The sequence below is a fragment of the Cetorhinus maximus genome, chromosome 11, assembly GCF_964194155.1.
Source record: "Cetorhinus maximus chromosome 11, sCetMax3.hap1.1, whole genome shotgun sequence".
In the NCBI taxonomy this organism is placed as follows: domain Eukaryota; kingdom Metazoa; phylum Chordata; class Chondrichthyes; order Lamniformes; family Cetorhinidae; genus Cetorhinus; species Cetorhinus maximus.
The window spans coordinates 114,832,333-114,849,173 of record NC_135889.1 but is presented as its reverse complement, the minus strand read 5'-3'; the positions used below and the strand labels follow the sequence as shown (position 1 = coordinate 114,849,173).

General features: G+C 45.9%; 1 protein-coding gene across 1 annotated transcript in view; it reads left to right on the top strand.

Moving 5' to 3' along the window:
* Positions 1 to 16,841, top strand: part of LOC144686222 (contactin-associated protein-like 5) — a 304,622-nt gene that overhangs the window by 280,538 nt on the left and 7,243 nt on the right. The window lies entirely within an intron of this gene.

Here is a 16,841-nt window from a genome sequence, read left to right as displayed (position 1 = left end):
GGCCAGTTAAAAAGTTAATTGAGCGAAATTTTTCACTGCCCATCGAACCTTGCAGGCGGAAAGGCCAAGCGGCCTTGGCGTTTTTTAAGGAAGCCTCATCCACGGGCGGGGTGAGGCCCCCGATCGCAAATAAAAATAAAATAAATTTTTTAAAATTGAATGAATAACATGTCCCTGCTCGTGTGACAGAGTCGCATGAGGGCACATGTTTTATAAAACATTTTTAAAAATCTTTAGTGTTTTATTTTGAAAAATGCTCATCTCCTTTAAGGCAACTCTGTGCCTCAGGGAGATTTTCTGCGCACGCACCAAGTTCGCGCTCGCCCTCCTGCCCAAGTTTGCGCTTTCCGCCCTCCTGCCCCCACCCCGCCAACCCCCACCCCCCCACAGGCAGCGCTGCTGTGCACATTTCACGCTTTAATTTGGCCCACCCAGCATGAAATCACGTTCCGGCCCCGATTGCGGGCGGCGATCGGCTTCCTGACCACCCCCCGCCAAGCCCCACCCGACGAGGGGGAAAAACCCTCCCCATGGATTGGGATGGGCCAAGCTCATTTTACATCGAGCTCTTCCAAGTAGAATAAAGAGGTTTCTAGGCAGATAGGCCCATCAATGCCACTGAAGAACGAATGATGCAAGTGAAGAAAAAAATGTCATATCCTAGAGAAAGAGATAAGGGAATAACTCTGTTCTTTAGCTCAAGCATTACAGATGTACAGCTTGCAGCAGCTGGGAATAAACATGACAGGGAAGCAAGGCACAAACAACTCCGTTTTTTTGCATTTGCTGGATGATAACACACCCGTGACACTTTAAAAATGAAACATCACTTTAAGTGAGTCAAGAAAAGAATACCAGACACTTGGGAGATACTGTAGTAAAGCAAACAGTGGAGACCTGTGCTGAACAATTAGCAAACCTGTATCTCTACAGCAGAAGGGAATGACATGATATTCTGAATAAGAAATGGCATCTTTCATGGTTCCAGGAGACCCCAAAGCGCTTTACAATGAAGTGCATTTTGAAGCTTGGTCACAGTAATGTAGGAAACGCAGCAGTCAATTTGCACACAGTAAGCTCCCACAAACAGCAGTGTGAGACTGGCCAGATAATATGTTTTGGTGATTTTGACTGAGGGATCGATGTTGTCCAAGACGCCAGAGAGAACTCCCCTGCCCTTCTTCAAAATAGCGCCATGGGGTCTCGATCTGAGAGAGCTGATGGGGTCTCGATTCAACGCCCCATCCAAAAGACGGCACCTTTGACAGTGCAGCACCCCCCACCAGTAATGTAGTGAAGGGTCAGCTTAGGTTTTGTTTTCAAGCCTTTGGAGTGGGACCTGTTATTGCTTAATGCCAGCAGAGTAGATAGCGTGTGTCTACTTAATGGTGGTTTGTAAAGTTAAGGGGCTGAATGGGGCAGGGTGCCCTACCACTGATGTAAAAGTCATAGCCAATTCTTCTGGCTGCCGTTTAAAGTCTGTTGAGCCATTAATCGGCCTGAGGCGGGACTTACACCATATCTGGAAGGAAACCCTGCCTCTGAGAGCTGCTGACTAATCAAATGGCTGGTAGCTTCCTTGTCCTGGGGAATGACGGCGACTGCTGGGACTGCAGGTGGTCCCCTGAGGACGAGGAGCCATGGAGTTGGACAAAGGTAAGTTTGGGGTCTCACCAGGGCCAGGCTGGCAGGCCCTAGGGTGTGGGGTTGGGAGGTGGGGGGGTGCAGGGCTGGGCAGGGCAAGGGGGAAGTGAAACATGATGGGGAGGGTGAAGGGGGTGCAGGTGGGGCTGGATTACCTGGGAGTAGACTCCGATAGGCATAGGGAGCCCGGAAAGGAGACACCCCTCCTCTCCTTGCCCCAGTACCAGTCCACCTGGTGGGCTTGACGTCTGTCGCTGGCCTGGCCCCACCACTAGTAAAAGCCCAGTTGCAGCAGGAGAAGGCCCTTAAGTGGCCATTAAGTGAAAAAAAAAACAGCCCCCTGCGCCTCCCCCTCCACTGGTAAAATTTCAGCAGTCATGGATGAGAGGGTGGGTGGGGGGGCGGAGATAGACAGTGGGCATGGTGCCACTGCCATGGCGCCCAATCTTACAGCCCCTCTGCATTCATCCCCAGCAGGCCATCAAATTCAGGCTATGGTACCCTCATTACCTGACAATGATGTGACTTAACTCTTCAGGTCTATGCACTTGTGCATTGGGCGATCTGGGTCAGACACTGTGCCAGTGCTTTTGTCATTTTGCCAGCATAGTTTGGGTTTGGGGTGAGCCCAGACCTAGAAAATGGAGACTGAATCTCACTCCTCTGAAAGCTGCAAGGCTATGAAGTAGGATGTGAAGCTGAATCAGATTACTGATGTGCAAGTACTCCTCGGCAGCTTTTAACTCCAGCCGATGACAATTCCCTCAACGCGGTCGCCCAATAAAGAATAAAAAAACCAAACCTAATCTTGAAACCTAGTTGAACCCAAGGATCCACAGTCGTTCTGAGGATCGAGCTCCAGGTATCTATCACCCTTTTGTACGAAAGGTGCTTCCTGAATTCACAGCTAACGGCCTAGCTTCCAAGTTCATTGTCTGAAAGGGAAGAATGTGCAGGGCGAAGGGGAGAAGGTGGGGGAGTGGCACAAGGTGGATTGCTCCACCAGAGAGCTAGCACAGACACGACGGGCCGAACAGCCTCCTTCTGTGCTGTAACCATTCTATGATTCTGTGAAATTTAACTATGTGGACCCTTTGTTCAACATTCCGCACCAGTGAATCTACCCCATTGACCCTTAACATTGCCTTAAACACCTCAATCTCCTCTCTATATATGATGTATTGCAAAGTAACACTTGCCACCAATACTGATGGACCCGATTCACTGAAACATAGTAAGAATGACTTATGACATGATTAAACTCATATTGATTGCTTTCGATGAATCTAGCAGAGTAGAACACAATTAGAAAGTCAACAGTTCCTGTACTTTGTAAAGCATGCTCTAACTCCAGTGTACACTGAATAATATCGGAATTCCAACATGCAATAGCTCTATCTGGTGGCATCCAATAATTCTGCAGCTTCAGTATTCAAACTCCTGGGGCAGAATCTTCAGCCCTCGCTCGCTGAGGCGTAAGATGCCGTGGAGTGACCTCGGGCATGCATCCCGACGTCACCGTGCGCCATTCAGATTTTCATCTCGGCGGGCGCGCAGCTGACTTAGCACCCTCAGTGCTGTTAGGGATGACACCTCAGGCAGTGCAGCACTGCCTGAGTGGCAGCTGAGATTATTTGTGCTCAAGCCTCTGGAGTGGGAGTGGGGGGGTCTTCTGAATACAACCCAAGTGAATGGGTTAGAGTTTATATTACTTTGGTTAGGTAAATAATCAACCTTCCAATATTACAAAGAGTGGAAACAATGCCTATTGCCAAGGAACACCTCTACATCACAAATGTTGAAATGCAAGAAGTTGAATTAACATATAGACCAACTTTACCGACTGATCTAAATTTAGCTGCCTCATTTTATTATGTTTACAACACAGAAACAGGCCATTCAGCCCAACTGGTCTATGCCAGTGTTTTAATTTTTTTTTATTCATTCACGGGATGTGGGCTTCGCTGGCTGGGCCAGGGTTTATTGTCCATCCCTAGTTGCCCTTGAGAAGGTGGTGGTGAGCGGCCTTCTTGAACTGCTGCAGTCCTTGTGGTGTAGGTACACCCACAGTGCTGTTAGGGAGGGAGTTCCAGGATTTTGACCCAGCGACAGTGAAGGAACTGCGATATATTTCAAAGTCAGGATGGTGAGTGACTTGGAGGGGAGTTTCCAGGTGGTGGTTTTCCCATCTATCTGCTGCCCTTCTCTTTCTAGATGATAGTGGCCATGGGTTTGGAAGGTGCTGCCTAAGGAGCCTTGGTGAATTCCTGCAGTGCATCTTCCAGGTGCTACACACCTTTGCTACTGTACATCGGTGGTGGAGAGAGTGAGTGTTTGTGGATGTGGTGCCAATGAAGCGTGCTGCTTTGTCCTGGACGGTGTCAAGCTCCTTGAGTGTTGTGGGAGCTGCACTCATCCAGGCAAGTGGGGAATATTCCATCACACTCCTGACTTGTGCCTTGTAGATTGTGGACAGGCTTTGGGGAGTCAGGAGGTGAGTTACTCGTCATACGATTCCTAGTCTCTGACCTGCTCTTGTAGCCACAGTATTTATATGGCTAGTCCAGTTCAGATTCTGGTCAAAGGTAACCCCCAAGATGTTGATAGTGGGGGATTCAGTGATGGTAATGCCATTGAGCATCAAGGGGCGATGGTTGGATTCTCTCTTGTTGAAGATGGTCATTGCCTGACACTTGTGTGGCTCAAATGTTACTTGCCACTTGTCTGCCCAAGCTTGGATATTGTCCAGGTCTTGCTGCATTTGGACATAGACTGCTTCAGTATCTGAGGAGTTGCAAATGGTGCTGAACAGTGTGCAATCATCAGCGAACATCTCCACTTCTAACCATATGATGGAAGGAAGGTCATTGATGAAGCAGCTGAAGCTGGTTGGGCCAAGGACACTACCCTGAGGAACTCCTGCAGTGATGTCCTGGAACTAAGATGACTGACCTCCAACAACCACTACCATCTTCCTTTGTGCTAGGTATGACTCCAACCAGTGGAAAGTTTTCCCCCTGATTCCCATTGACTCCAGTTTTTCTAGGGCTCCTTGATGCCACACTCTGTCAAATGCGGCCTTGCTGTCAAGGGCAGTCACTCTCACCTCACCTCGGGAGTTCAGTTCTTTTTTCCATGTTTGAACCAAGGCTTTAATGAGGTCAGGAGCTGAGTGGCAATAGTCTTCAGAACTATTGGCTGAATATTGTCAGGGCCAATAACCTTTGCAACATCCAATGCTCTCAATCATTTCTTGATATCACGTGGAGTGAATCGCATTGGCTGAAGACTGGCATCTGTGATTCTGGGGACCTTCGGAGGTGGCCGAGATGGATCATCCACTCAGCGATTCTGGCTGAAGATTGTAGCAAATGCTTCAGCCTTATCTTTTGCACTGATGTGCTGGGGTCATCCGTCATTGATGTGCTGGGGTCCTCCATCATTGAGGATGGGGATATTTGTGGAGCCTCCTCCTTCAGTGAGTTGTTTAATTGTCCACCACCATTCACGACTGGATGTGGCAGGACTGCAGAACTTAGGTCTGAACCGTTGGTTATGGGATCGCTTAGCTCTGTCTATCAGTTGCTGCTTATGCTAGCCTTGTGTTATAGCTTCACCAGGTTGACACCTTATTTTTAGGTACTCCTGGTGCTGCTCCTGGCATGCCCTCCTGCACGCTTCGTTGATCCAGGATTGATCACCTGGCTTGATGGTAATGGTAGAGTGGGGGATATGCCGGGACATGAGGTTACAGATCGTGTTCGAGTATATTTCTGCTGCTGCTGATGGCCAACAGCGCCTCATGGATGCCCAGTCTTAAGTTGCTAAATCTGTTTGAAATCTATCCCATTTAGCACGGTGGTAGTGCCACACAACACGATGGAGGGTTTCCTCAATGTGAAGGCGGGACTTTGTCTCCACAATGCGGTGGTCGCTCCTACTGATACTGTCATGGGCAGGTGCATCTGTGGCAGGCAGGTTGGTGAGGATGAAGTCAAGTATATTTTACCTTCTTGTTGGTTCCTTCACCACCTGCTGCAGACCCAGTCTAGCAGCTATGTCATTTAGGGCTCGGCCAGCTCGGTCAGTAGTGGTGCTACCGATCCACTCTTGGTGATGAACATTGAAGTCCCCCACCCAGAGTACATTCTACACCCTTGCAGTACGTGGTAGTCAGCAGGGGGTTTCCTTGCACATGTTTGACCTGATGCCATGAGACTTCATGAGGCCCAGAGTCAACGTTAAGGGCTCCCAGGGCAACTCCCTCCCGACTGGATACCACTGTGCCGCCAACTCTGCTGGGTCTGTCCTGCCGGTGGGACAGGACATACCCAGGGATGGTGATGGTGGTGTTTGGGACTTTATCTGTAAAATATGATTCCGTGAGGATGACTATGTTAGGCTGTTGCTTGACTAGTCTGTGAGACAGCTCTCCCAATTTTGGCACTAGCCCCCCGATGTTAGTGAGGAGGACTTTGCAGGCTCGACAGGGCTGAGATTGCCGTTGTCGTTTCTGGTGCCTAGGTCAATGTCGGGTGGTCTGTCCAGTTTCATTCCTTTTTTGTGTCTTCGTAACAGTTTGTTACAACTGTGTGGCTGGTTAGGGGATTTCAGAGGGCATTTTAAGAGTCAACCACATTGCTATGGGTTTGGAGTCAAGTGTGGACCAGACCAGGTATGGATAACAGATTTCCTTCCCTGAAGGACATTAGTGAACCAGATGTGTTTTTACAACAATGAACAATGGTTTCACCGTCATCATTAGACTTTTAATTCCAGATTTTTATTGAATTCAAATTCCACCATCTGCTGTGGTGGGATTTAAACCCAGGTCCTGAGAGCATTACCCTGGGTCTCTGGATTACTAGTCCAGTGACAATACTACTGCACCATCGCCTCCCCCATCACCTCCCTAATTGAGCCTCCCCCACCCTATTTCATCCACCCCTCATCAGTTTATCCTTCTGTTCCTTTCTTCTCCCGTGTGTATCCATCGTCTCCATAAAGGCATCGAGATTATTGTTATGATCAGGCGAGGAGAGATAGAATGACTCCTCTCTTTCCCCACTCTAAGTTTGACTGCAACAGTTTTTTTTAAAGGATTCGTGCCAATTCAGTGGGCATTTAACTGTTTCAGTGCTGTGACTGTAAAAGATACACACAGATTTCCTTTTGAGGTTAAAAAAAAAAATGGTATTTATTATACATAGAAACATAGATATAGAAACTTCGAGCAAGAGTAGGCCATTCAGCCCTTTGAACCTATGATCATGGCTGATCCTCTAAATGCTATATTCCCACTTTCTCTCCATACCCCTTGATGCTCCTAATATCCAAAAAATTATCAATTTCTTTCTTGGATGTACTCAGTGGCCCTGCCTCCACAGACGCCTGTGATCGAGAATTCCACAGGAATTTTCTGAGTGAAGAATTTTTTCCTCATCTCAGTCCTAAATGGTCTGCCCCATATCACTGAGACTGTGACTCCCCAACTAGGGAAAACATCCTCCCTGCCTCCAGTCTGTCTAGCCCTGTTAGAATTTTATACATTTCAATCAGATCCCTTCTCATTCTCCTAAACTCTAGTGAATACAAGCCCAGTCAAACCAATCTTTCCTCTTACAACAGTTCTGCCATCCCCGGTATCAGCCTGGTGAACCTTCGCTGCACTCCCTCTATGGCAAGTATATCCTTTCCTACGTAGGGAGACCAAACCTGTATGCAATACTCCAGGTGTGGTCTCACCAAAGCCTTATATAACTACAGTAAGACATCCCTACTTCTGAACTCAAATCCTCTTGCAATGAAGACCAACATGCCATTTGCCTTCCTAATTGCTTGCTGCACCTGCCTGTTTACTTTCATTGACTTGTGTACAAGGACACCCAGATCCCTTTGTAGATGCACATTTCCCAATATATCACCATTTAAGTAATACTCTGCCTTACCGTTTTTCACACCAAAGCGTATGACTTCACATTTATACTGCATCTGCCATGTGTTTGGCCACACACACAACTTGTCAAAATCGCCCTGAAGCCTCCTTGCATCCTCCTCACAACTCACAACCCCACCCAGTTTCGTGTCATCAGCAAACTTGGAAATATTGTATCTGGTTTCCTCATCCAAGTCATTTATACATATCATGAATAACTGGGGCCCTAATGCTGATCCCTGTGCTACACCACTAGTCACTGCCTGCCACCTGGAAAAAGACCTATTTATTCCCACTCTTTGTTTCCGGTCTGTCAACCAATTCTCAAACAGGCCAGTATATTACCCCGATGTAATTTTTTAAATTTTTATTTTTTTTAAATTTTAGCCTCTTATGTGGGACCTTCTCAAAAGCCTTCATGAAATCCAAATGCACCACATCCACTTATCTATTACTCCCTTATCTATTCTGCTAGTTACATCCTCAAAAAACTCCAGCAGATTAGTTAAGCATGATTTCCCTTTCATAAACCCATGTAGTTAATACCCGATCTAAATAAAAATAATAAAAACACTCTGATTCTCTCACACACATGCTTTCAAGGGTTCACCCACACACAAAAAAAAAATAGGTTACAAAGTGGGAGGATAGACTAAGGTTTTTTTTATAGTCCGATAAATGTCAATGGGATACGGGCTTGTAGATTGGTGACTTGGACACTTTCAGGCTGGGCTCGATGGTCCTTCTGGATTCTACATCGAGGCAACTTAAAAATGTTGACAGACAATTTAACTTCTCTTTTTGAGCAGCAGCTGTTGGGTTGATTCTTTATAAAACACCTGAGGCATGTGGATGGTCAAACAACGGGCAGGGCTCAAACTTCAAAATCGATGTAGAGAGAGAGAGAATATGTGTGCCCACTCAAGGAACTTCTTCTGTTCCCTGGCCCAAAGGAAAAAGCACTTTCTTTAGACACAAAAGAGGGTTAGCTGACTCATCACGTGATAAAGGGAAGACCTTTTAGAACAGAGATGAGGAGAAACTTCTTTAGCCAGAGAGTGGTGAATCTATGGAATTCATTGCCACAGAAGGCTGTGGAGGCCAGGTCACTGAGTGTATTTAAGACCGAGATAGATAGGTTCTTGATTGGTAAGGGGATCAAAGGTTACGGGGCGAAGGCGGGAGAATGGGGTTGAGAAACTTATCAGCCATGATTGAATGGCGGAGCAGACTCGATGGGCCGAATGGCCTAATTTCTGCTCCTATATCTTATGGTCTTATGGTCTTATTCCCTCCCACCAACTGACCAGTTACCCGAACATAGTCACAGCAAATTGATTCCAGGTCCATTGTTAGATGATGGCTGGATGAGTTCCTTTCTTAGCCAGGGCCTATTGTCCAAAGTGATTTTGTCTAATGGCTTGTTTGCCACACAGTTGAATACACAGGTGATTGTCTGAATATTTATAAATGGGTCAGAAGATGTGATTATTCACATTCCTCTAAGCTGATTGTGTTTGTTGGGTTCTTCTAAACGCCCTGACTCTGTTTTCAATAACTTTGGAATTGGAATGGTACAGTTATGTAAATGTTCAGCCATCTTAGAAGCTGCTGTTTTAAGTCACTGAAATGCTATTGTTCAGTCTTTTAAAACTCAACCAGTGGTTTCAGCCCAATAAATGAATAAAATCACTTCCAATATAAAGCATTGCTTTATAACACTATTTGCTTCAACTACTTCTTGTGATAGTGAGACCACACTCCTCCTGAATTCCCTAATGAATTTATTAGTGACTGCCTTATATTTATACTATAAGCTATGTCTTCACTATCTCTACACTATCAAAACCCTACACAATTTTAATGACCTCTATTAGGCTACCCCTTCTCTTTTCTAGAGCTAAGCGTCGTGGCCCCTTCAGACTTATTGTTAGTTATAACTTCTCAGTTCTAGTATAATCCTTGCAAATCTTATTTGTGAATCTTATTTACAGAGCCTTCATATCCTTTTGTAACATAAAGTTACAGCTCCTCAATCTGCTCCCCCAGTGTTGAATTCAACATTCAATGTTTCTCCAAAAGCTAACAGAAATGGAACAGGCATAACAGGCAATTCACATTTCTTTACAGCTGTTTCATTTTGGTGTGAGACTCGTTTTAAGATATTTAGGACATGAGGGAATCTGTATCTTTAAATGTAATTGGTAGGGTTTTCTTTAGGCAGACGCTAACTAAAGCAGAAACTGAACTGAAAAGGGGAACATCAAGGGAAACAGAACAAGCAGAGAAAGGAAACTGACCCCCTCAGTTAATAAGGAAACAAAAATGCACTGAGGTTTGGAATGTAGGAACATATGAACAAATGAAATAGGAGCAGAGGTGGGCCATTCAGCCCCTCGAACCTGCTTTGCCATTCATTAAGATCATGGCTGATCTGCTTGTGTTTCGAATTCCACATTCCCATCTACCCCCAATAACATTTGTTCCCCTTGCTTAACAAGAATCTATCTACCTCCACCTTAAAAATATTCAATGACCCCATCTCCACCGCCTTCTGAGGGAGAAAGTTCCAAAGTCGCACAACCCTCTTAGAGAAAAAAATTCTCCTCATGTCTGTCCTAAAAGGGCGACCCCTAATTTTAAAACAGTGCCCCTTAGTTCTGGAATCACCCAGAAGAGGAAACATCCTTTTCACATCCTCCTTATCAATGCCGTTCAGGATCTTGTATACTTCAATCAAGTTACCCCTCACTCTTCTAAACTCCAGTGGAAACAAGCCCAGTCTGTCTAACTTTTCCTCATAAGACAACCCTCTCATTCCAGGTATCAATCTAGTAAACCTCCTTTGAACCGCCTCCAAAGCATTTACATCCTTCCTTAAATAAGGAGACCAAAACTGCACACAGTATTTGAGATGTGATCTCATCAATGCCCTGCATAACAAGCATAACATCCTTACTTTTATGTTCAATTCCTCTCATAATAAAGGACAGCATTCCATTAGCCTTCTTAATTACTTGCTGTACATGCATACGACCTTTTTGTGACCCATGCACTAGAACATCTAGATCACTCTGTACCTCAGAATTCTGCGGCCGTTCTCCATTTCAGTAATAGTCTACTTTTTTATTCTTTCCGCCAAACTGAAACAACTTCACATTTCCTCACACTATACTCCATCTGCCATACTTTTGCCCACTCACTCAACCTATCGAGATCTGTCTATGACCTCCTTATGTCCTCGGCACAACATACTTTCCTACCTATCCTTCTGTAGTCTGCAAATTAGCTATCGTGCCTTCACTCCTCTCATCTAAGTCATTGATATAAATTGTATAAAGTTGAGGCCCCAGCACACACCCCTGTGGGACTCCACGTCATATCCTGCCAATCAGAAAAATACCCATTTATGCATATTCTCTGTTTTCTGCCAGCCAGCCAATCTTCAGTCCATGCTAATACATTATATTTGTTACTTTCCAGTCTGATGGAACCATTCAGAATCTAGGGAATTTTGGAAAATTAACACCAACGCATCTACCACTCCATTCACCACCTCTTTTAAGGCCCCAGGCTGAAGCCCATCAGGACCCAATCAAAGCTTCTGGCAAACTGAACCTGTTTAGAAGATATAAAAGGACATAGATCAGTCCAAGCTGAGTAGTAGCAGTTGATGAGACACTGGTGCAGTACAAGACACTGGTGCAGCTGAAGAAGGCTGAAGAAGACAGAGGCTAGAACCAGAAGCTGAGAATAAACAGACTGTCATTTGTTAGTATCAAACTTGAGTATTGCTGAAGAAAGAGACATGCTATCAAAGCTTTTTGTCTTGCACTCATCAGGATATATCATAATAATTTTACAACAGTAACAGAACAACAATTTATACTGCATGAGAAGAGAGTGCTGATTGATTGGTAGATGGATTCTGATTGATGGAGGCGTTGCCATTGAGAATATAGTTAACTGCTCAATTTGAACAAAGTTGGAAAATTATTGAGAGCTACCCTGATGAGTGCAAGATGAGGAGCTTTGATAGCTTGCCTCTTTTTTCAGCAATAATAAGCAAAGTGTTTGCTTTGTTGACTCTTGCCCGATAAAAAAAAATCCTGTTTTAAACTGTGGAATCCTGTGGTTTTATTATTTTAGTAAATAACTGGGATTCCAAATTTTGTCTACTTTAAAAAAATTACTGGCCTCCACCAAAAATGTGACAAACTTATAAGACCTGGACTTGAATTTCTGCTGCTGAATTGGGAAATTTCACAGGTCCCCAAATCCAACTCAGGCAAGACTCCCCGAGTGACTAGATTTTTGTTTGGTGTGTGCTGGAGTCAGGCTCACTGCCCCCAAATACAGTGCAGAGGCAGCCACAGGAGCTGCTGAGTGCCAAGGTAAGCGCTTTAAAAGGCCCGCATCGGTGCCCTGGGACTTTGTCCCAGTTGTAATATAAGAAGCCTCTGGCCTCACCCCTGAGCCCTCGATGCCCCCTCACCTCTCCAAACACTCTCCATGCCCCATTCATGCCAACTCATGCCCTACAACCATTTGCTATGGTCCATCATAACCCCCATGCCCCTCTACCCACTCTCTGCGGCCCCTATAGCCTTTTTGCCAACTTAATTCCAGTTCATGCCAACCCATGACCCCACTCATCCCCATGACCCCTTTCAGCCTCCATGCCAACCTCATACCAACTTATGCCAACCCATGACCCCACTCATCCCCATGACCCCTTTCAGCCTCCATGCCAACCTCATGCCAACTTATGCCAACCCATGCCCCACCCACCATTCTTTACCCTTACACCCTCGTGCCAACTCACTCAGTATCCACATGGGCGGACCTCAGGAGCCATGCTGAGATGAAACTAAAATCATTTAAAGTATCTATTATGGACTTCATTATACATTAAAAAATACTCTCATTGATAAAAGCCAATTCAATACATTTAATTACCTTCAACTACTTAATCCCTTATACAAACAAACATCTGTATTCATAGCCCAGCTGTCAATTAAACTGTGAACTTACTGACCACCCCCCCCCCCCCCCCACACTGTGATAATGATAGGTTGTAGAAACAGTCAAGCAGTGCTAATACTATAATGATAGCCCCCAGGATTATGTCAACAAATATTTATTGAAATTGCAAACACCACCGGCAGAATTTTATAGGACACAGTGGGGGTGGGGCTGTAAAATGCAGCCGTTCAAAAGTCCATTGACTTCTGCAGGGCTGGAAAATCCTGACAATGGGAGGGACCATAAAATTCCACCCCACTTTTGTTCAACTGAGTGACACAGCTATTTTGCTTTTATTCAAAATTTAAAGAGCAGAGTATTCAAATAACTTGACAGCTTCACAGCTCCACAAACCTTATCCACCTTTTATGCACACTCATGACGACTCTTAAAAATCCCAAAAGGGTACCTGACCTCTTCAAAGAACTCCAGTAGTTTTAGAATTTGTGTTTTCCACAAATTCGGTAATCGCACGCTGCCGCCATGAACCGCGCGTGTGCGAGATCCATCCCACCTTCGCTCTCCCCCACCAGCAAAAATGGTGGATGCCAGATATAGGGGGGGGCAGGACTTGCGGATTCAGGTCCCCATTGCCGTGCCCTGGTGTCGGCTCGCATCCCATTCATAGGAGGCCTCACTTCTGAGTCAGAAGGCTGTTGGTTTAACATGAATAACATAATCTAAGCTCCACCCCCACCCAGTGCAGCTCTCTGAGAGTGTTGCATTGAGAGAGGTGTCATATTTTGGTTGAGATTTTAAGATGAGACCTTGGGCTGAATTTTACGTCCCACGGATGGGCTCGCGCCTGACCCGATCGGGCGTAAAAATCGCATGAGAAGGTGTCGGGCGAGCGCCCCGACGTCATCACGCATACGCGCAGTACTTCGCCCAGTGGGCACGTGCTAAAGTCAGAAGCCCGCCTGCTGACAATGAAGAGGGTAACTAAGCCCATTAACGGCGCAATTGTCTCCGATTTTTCGCGGCCTTACCGTTGGCGGGCGGGCGAATAGGCCAGGCGGCCTTTCCATTTTTCATCAAACCTCATCCAAGGGCGGGATGAAATTTCCGTTAAGAAATAAAATAAAAATAAAATATCTGTGGACAGCATTTTTATCAGTTATGTTTTCAGGTGATTGATTGTGATGCATGGATTTTTTATTTTTTTTTTGCAGCTTTTAAAGTCTTTATTTGAGCATTTCCAGGTCTGCGGCTCCCTGAGGCAGCCGTCTGCCTTCAGGGAACTTTCTCGCGGCGCTTACCCGCGCCCCGCGGAAACGTCATCGCCCTGCCCTCTTCCAGCCCACACCCCGGCAACACTGAGCTTTTCAGCGTGCGTTTCACGCCGAATGGACATTCATTGGCTAGCCGGCATGAAATCGTGGTCCGGTGGCGATCGCGGTCAGGAGGCCTGTTTCCCGGCTACTCCCGGGCCCGCCGATAGCGCGCACCTGCCAAAGCTAAAATTCAGGCCCTTATTTATATGTCTGGATGGGCATTAAAGGTGGCGTTATATTACAGGAAGATGGGCAAAGTGATGGATATTTGAGGTCATTCATTTTCTTCACCGAGATATTTGCTGTGGCTCAGTGAGTATATCATTCTCATCTTTGATTCAGAAGGTTCATGCGTTCCAAGTCTCACTCCAGAGGCTTGAGCTCAACATCTAGGCTGACACTCCAATGCCGCACTGTTCAAGATGCTGCCATCTATCTGAGATGTTAAACAAAGTCCCTGTCTGCTCTCTCAGATGCACTTAAAGGAAAAGATCCCACTGCGCTGTTCAAAGAAGAGCAAGGGAGTTGGCCTTGCCAATAATTTTCTCTCAATCAACTCCGAAAAGAGATTATCTGATCATTGGGTAGAATCTTACCCATGGCAGGCGGGCTGGACGGGAGCGGGCAGGGGTGGGGTGGAAGCGATTGCCGCCCGCGATCGGCTTCGCACCGCCATTTTACGTGGGCGCAATTAAGGCCTGCCCAGCGTAACGCGCGGCCGGTAGCGCTCAGCGCTACCTGTGCAGGCGGGGGAAGGAGGGAGAGTCGGGGCCTGCACTCTTTCGTGCATGCGTGTGAAAGAGCGCAGAAATCTCCCTGAGGCACAGAGAGATTAAGTGGATAATAAAAGTTTTTAAAAGTAAAGTAAAAAAAAGTATTTAAACGGGACACGTTTGTGAAGTTGACAAAATTTATTTATTAATTTTGTAAAACCTTCAGGAAACTTCATCCCGCCCGTGGTTGAGGTTTCCTGGGAAACGCAAAGGCCACTTGGCCTCTTCGCCTGCCCACCAACCTTAAGCATTGATAATAAGGCAAATTGCTCTCTTAATGGCCTTAATAGGTCGTTGACAGTTCGGCGGGCACACGGCCGCCTCCGGCGCGCGCCCACCGAACGCAATATCGAAACGACGCGCGGTGACGTCGGGACGCACGCCCCCAACGCCATCTCATGTCATTTTATGCGTGTCGGGCCCGACCCTGCAGGCCGACAGCAATATTCTGCCCATTAGGTTTATTGTTTGTGGGGGCTTGCTGTGCGCAACATTCCTACATCCCAAGCATGAGTACACTTTAAAAAGTATTTCATTGACTGTAAAGCTCTTAGGGGAGTTCTGAGGTCATGAAAGGTGCTGTGACATAACAATGTCAGTCTTGTTGCACACTGTATGATTAATTGGAGACAATGACAGCTATATGCCTTGACATCATTACCTGTATCTTTGCACTAGCCTTGAAGAAGAAAAATAAACAGCTTGATTACTGTAATTTATCCCTGTGCTCCTTTTTTTTCATAAAATTATAAAAGGCAAAACAGCAGTTTGCTTTTTCATAGACCTGCGATGCAGACTACCAGAGTGTTTAACGGTTCGTAGAGCAGAATGCTGACACTTTATCCTTTCTTCCCATTTCTGCTTCAAAGAGAATTTGACTTTTAGCAACATTTTCCACGAATTATTAGCCTGTGAGTTAACAGCTAACGCCCAAGAAAGTGGCCAACTGAATAAAAACAGTTGTGAAATTATTATTTGGAAAGGAGCGCCATCTTGAAGCCTTTGTCATAGTTTAAAACAATGTTTAAGAGATTTAAATACACCTGTTTGACATTTTCTCAGTAGAGCACAGGAGGAAAGAAAGAAGTTTCATTTGTATAGCGCCTTTTATGACCTCAGGACATGCTAAAGCACGACAAAGTATTTTTTGAAGTGGCAGCCAGTTTGCGCACAGAAGGCTCCCACAGACATGAAATGTAAGTAGAGAAAATAAAATCAATCTATTGGCTGTAAGGGACTTTGAGACTCCCAGAGGACATGATAGGTGCTGTACAAATGCAATTATTTCATTCTTCTTATGCTCTCTTTCAGTTCTCCGCCTAAAGGCACGGGGCCCTCGGCAATTATTTGCCGAATCATGGCAAAGTGCCGTGATTTTTTTGCTTTGGGATTGGTGCGGAGGCAGGCCCTCAGTCTACCTCAGCCAGAGCAGGGATTGAGCCTTGTGCCATTGGTGTTAATCTGCTCCACGCACCCCAACCAACTGAGTTAATCGGCCGCCCCAAGTATTACTTCAGCAGTCCGAAAAAGAACCAGAGGCAGAGTTGAAAATGGAAGAACAAAACCATCCAATCCCTCCAGCCTGTTCCGCCATTCATTTAGATCATGGCTGATTTATACCTCAACTCCACTTACCCATCTTTGCTTCATAAGCCTTGCCCAAAACAAACCTGTCAATCTTATGTTTTGTATGTTCCAGCCAGGTCTTAAATGACCGAGCTCTGATTTTAAAATTGCGCTGCCTTGTTCTGGATTCCCCAACTACAGGAAATGGCTTCTCCGTATTAACCTTATCGAATCAATTTGTTGTTTGACACACCTCAGCCGGACTCTCAAGCTTTTAAACTCAAGGGAAAAGAAGCCAAGTTTGTTTTTTATTCATCCCTGGGATGCGGACATCGCTGGCAAGTCCAGCATTTGTTGCGCACTCCTCATTGCACTTGAGAGGGTGGTGGTGAACTGCCTTCTTTAAATATTGCCGTCCATCTAGTGCAGGTACACCTACAGCGCTGTTAGGAATTGAGTTTGAGGATTTTGATCCAGTGACTGCAAGGAATGGCGATATAGCTCCAAGTCAGGACGGTGTGTGACTTGGAGGGAAACTTGCAGGTGGTAGTGTTCCCCCATCTGCTGCCCTTATCCTTCTAGGCATTGGAGGCTGCGAGTTTGGAAGGTGCTGTCCAAGGATCC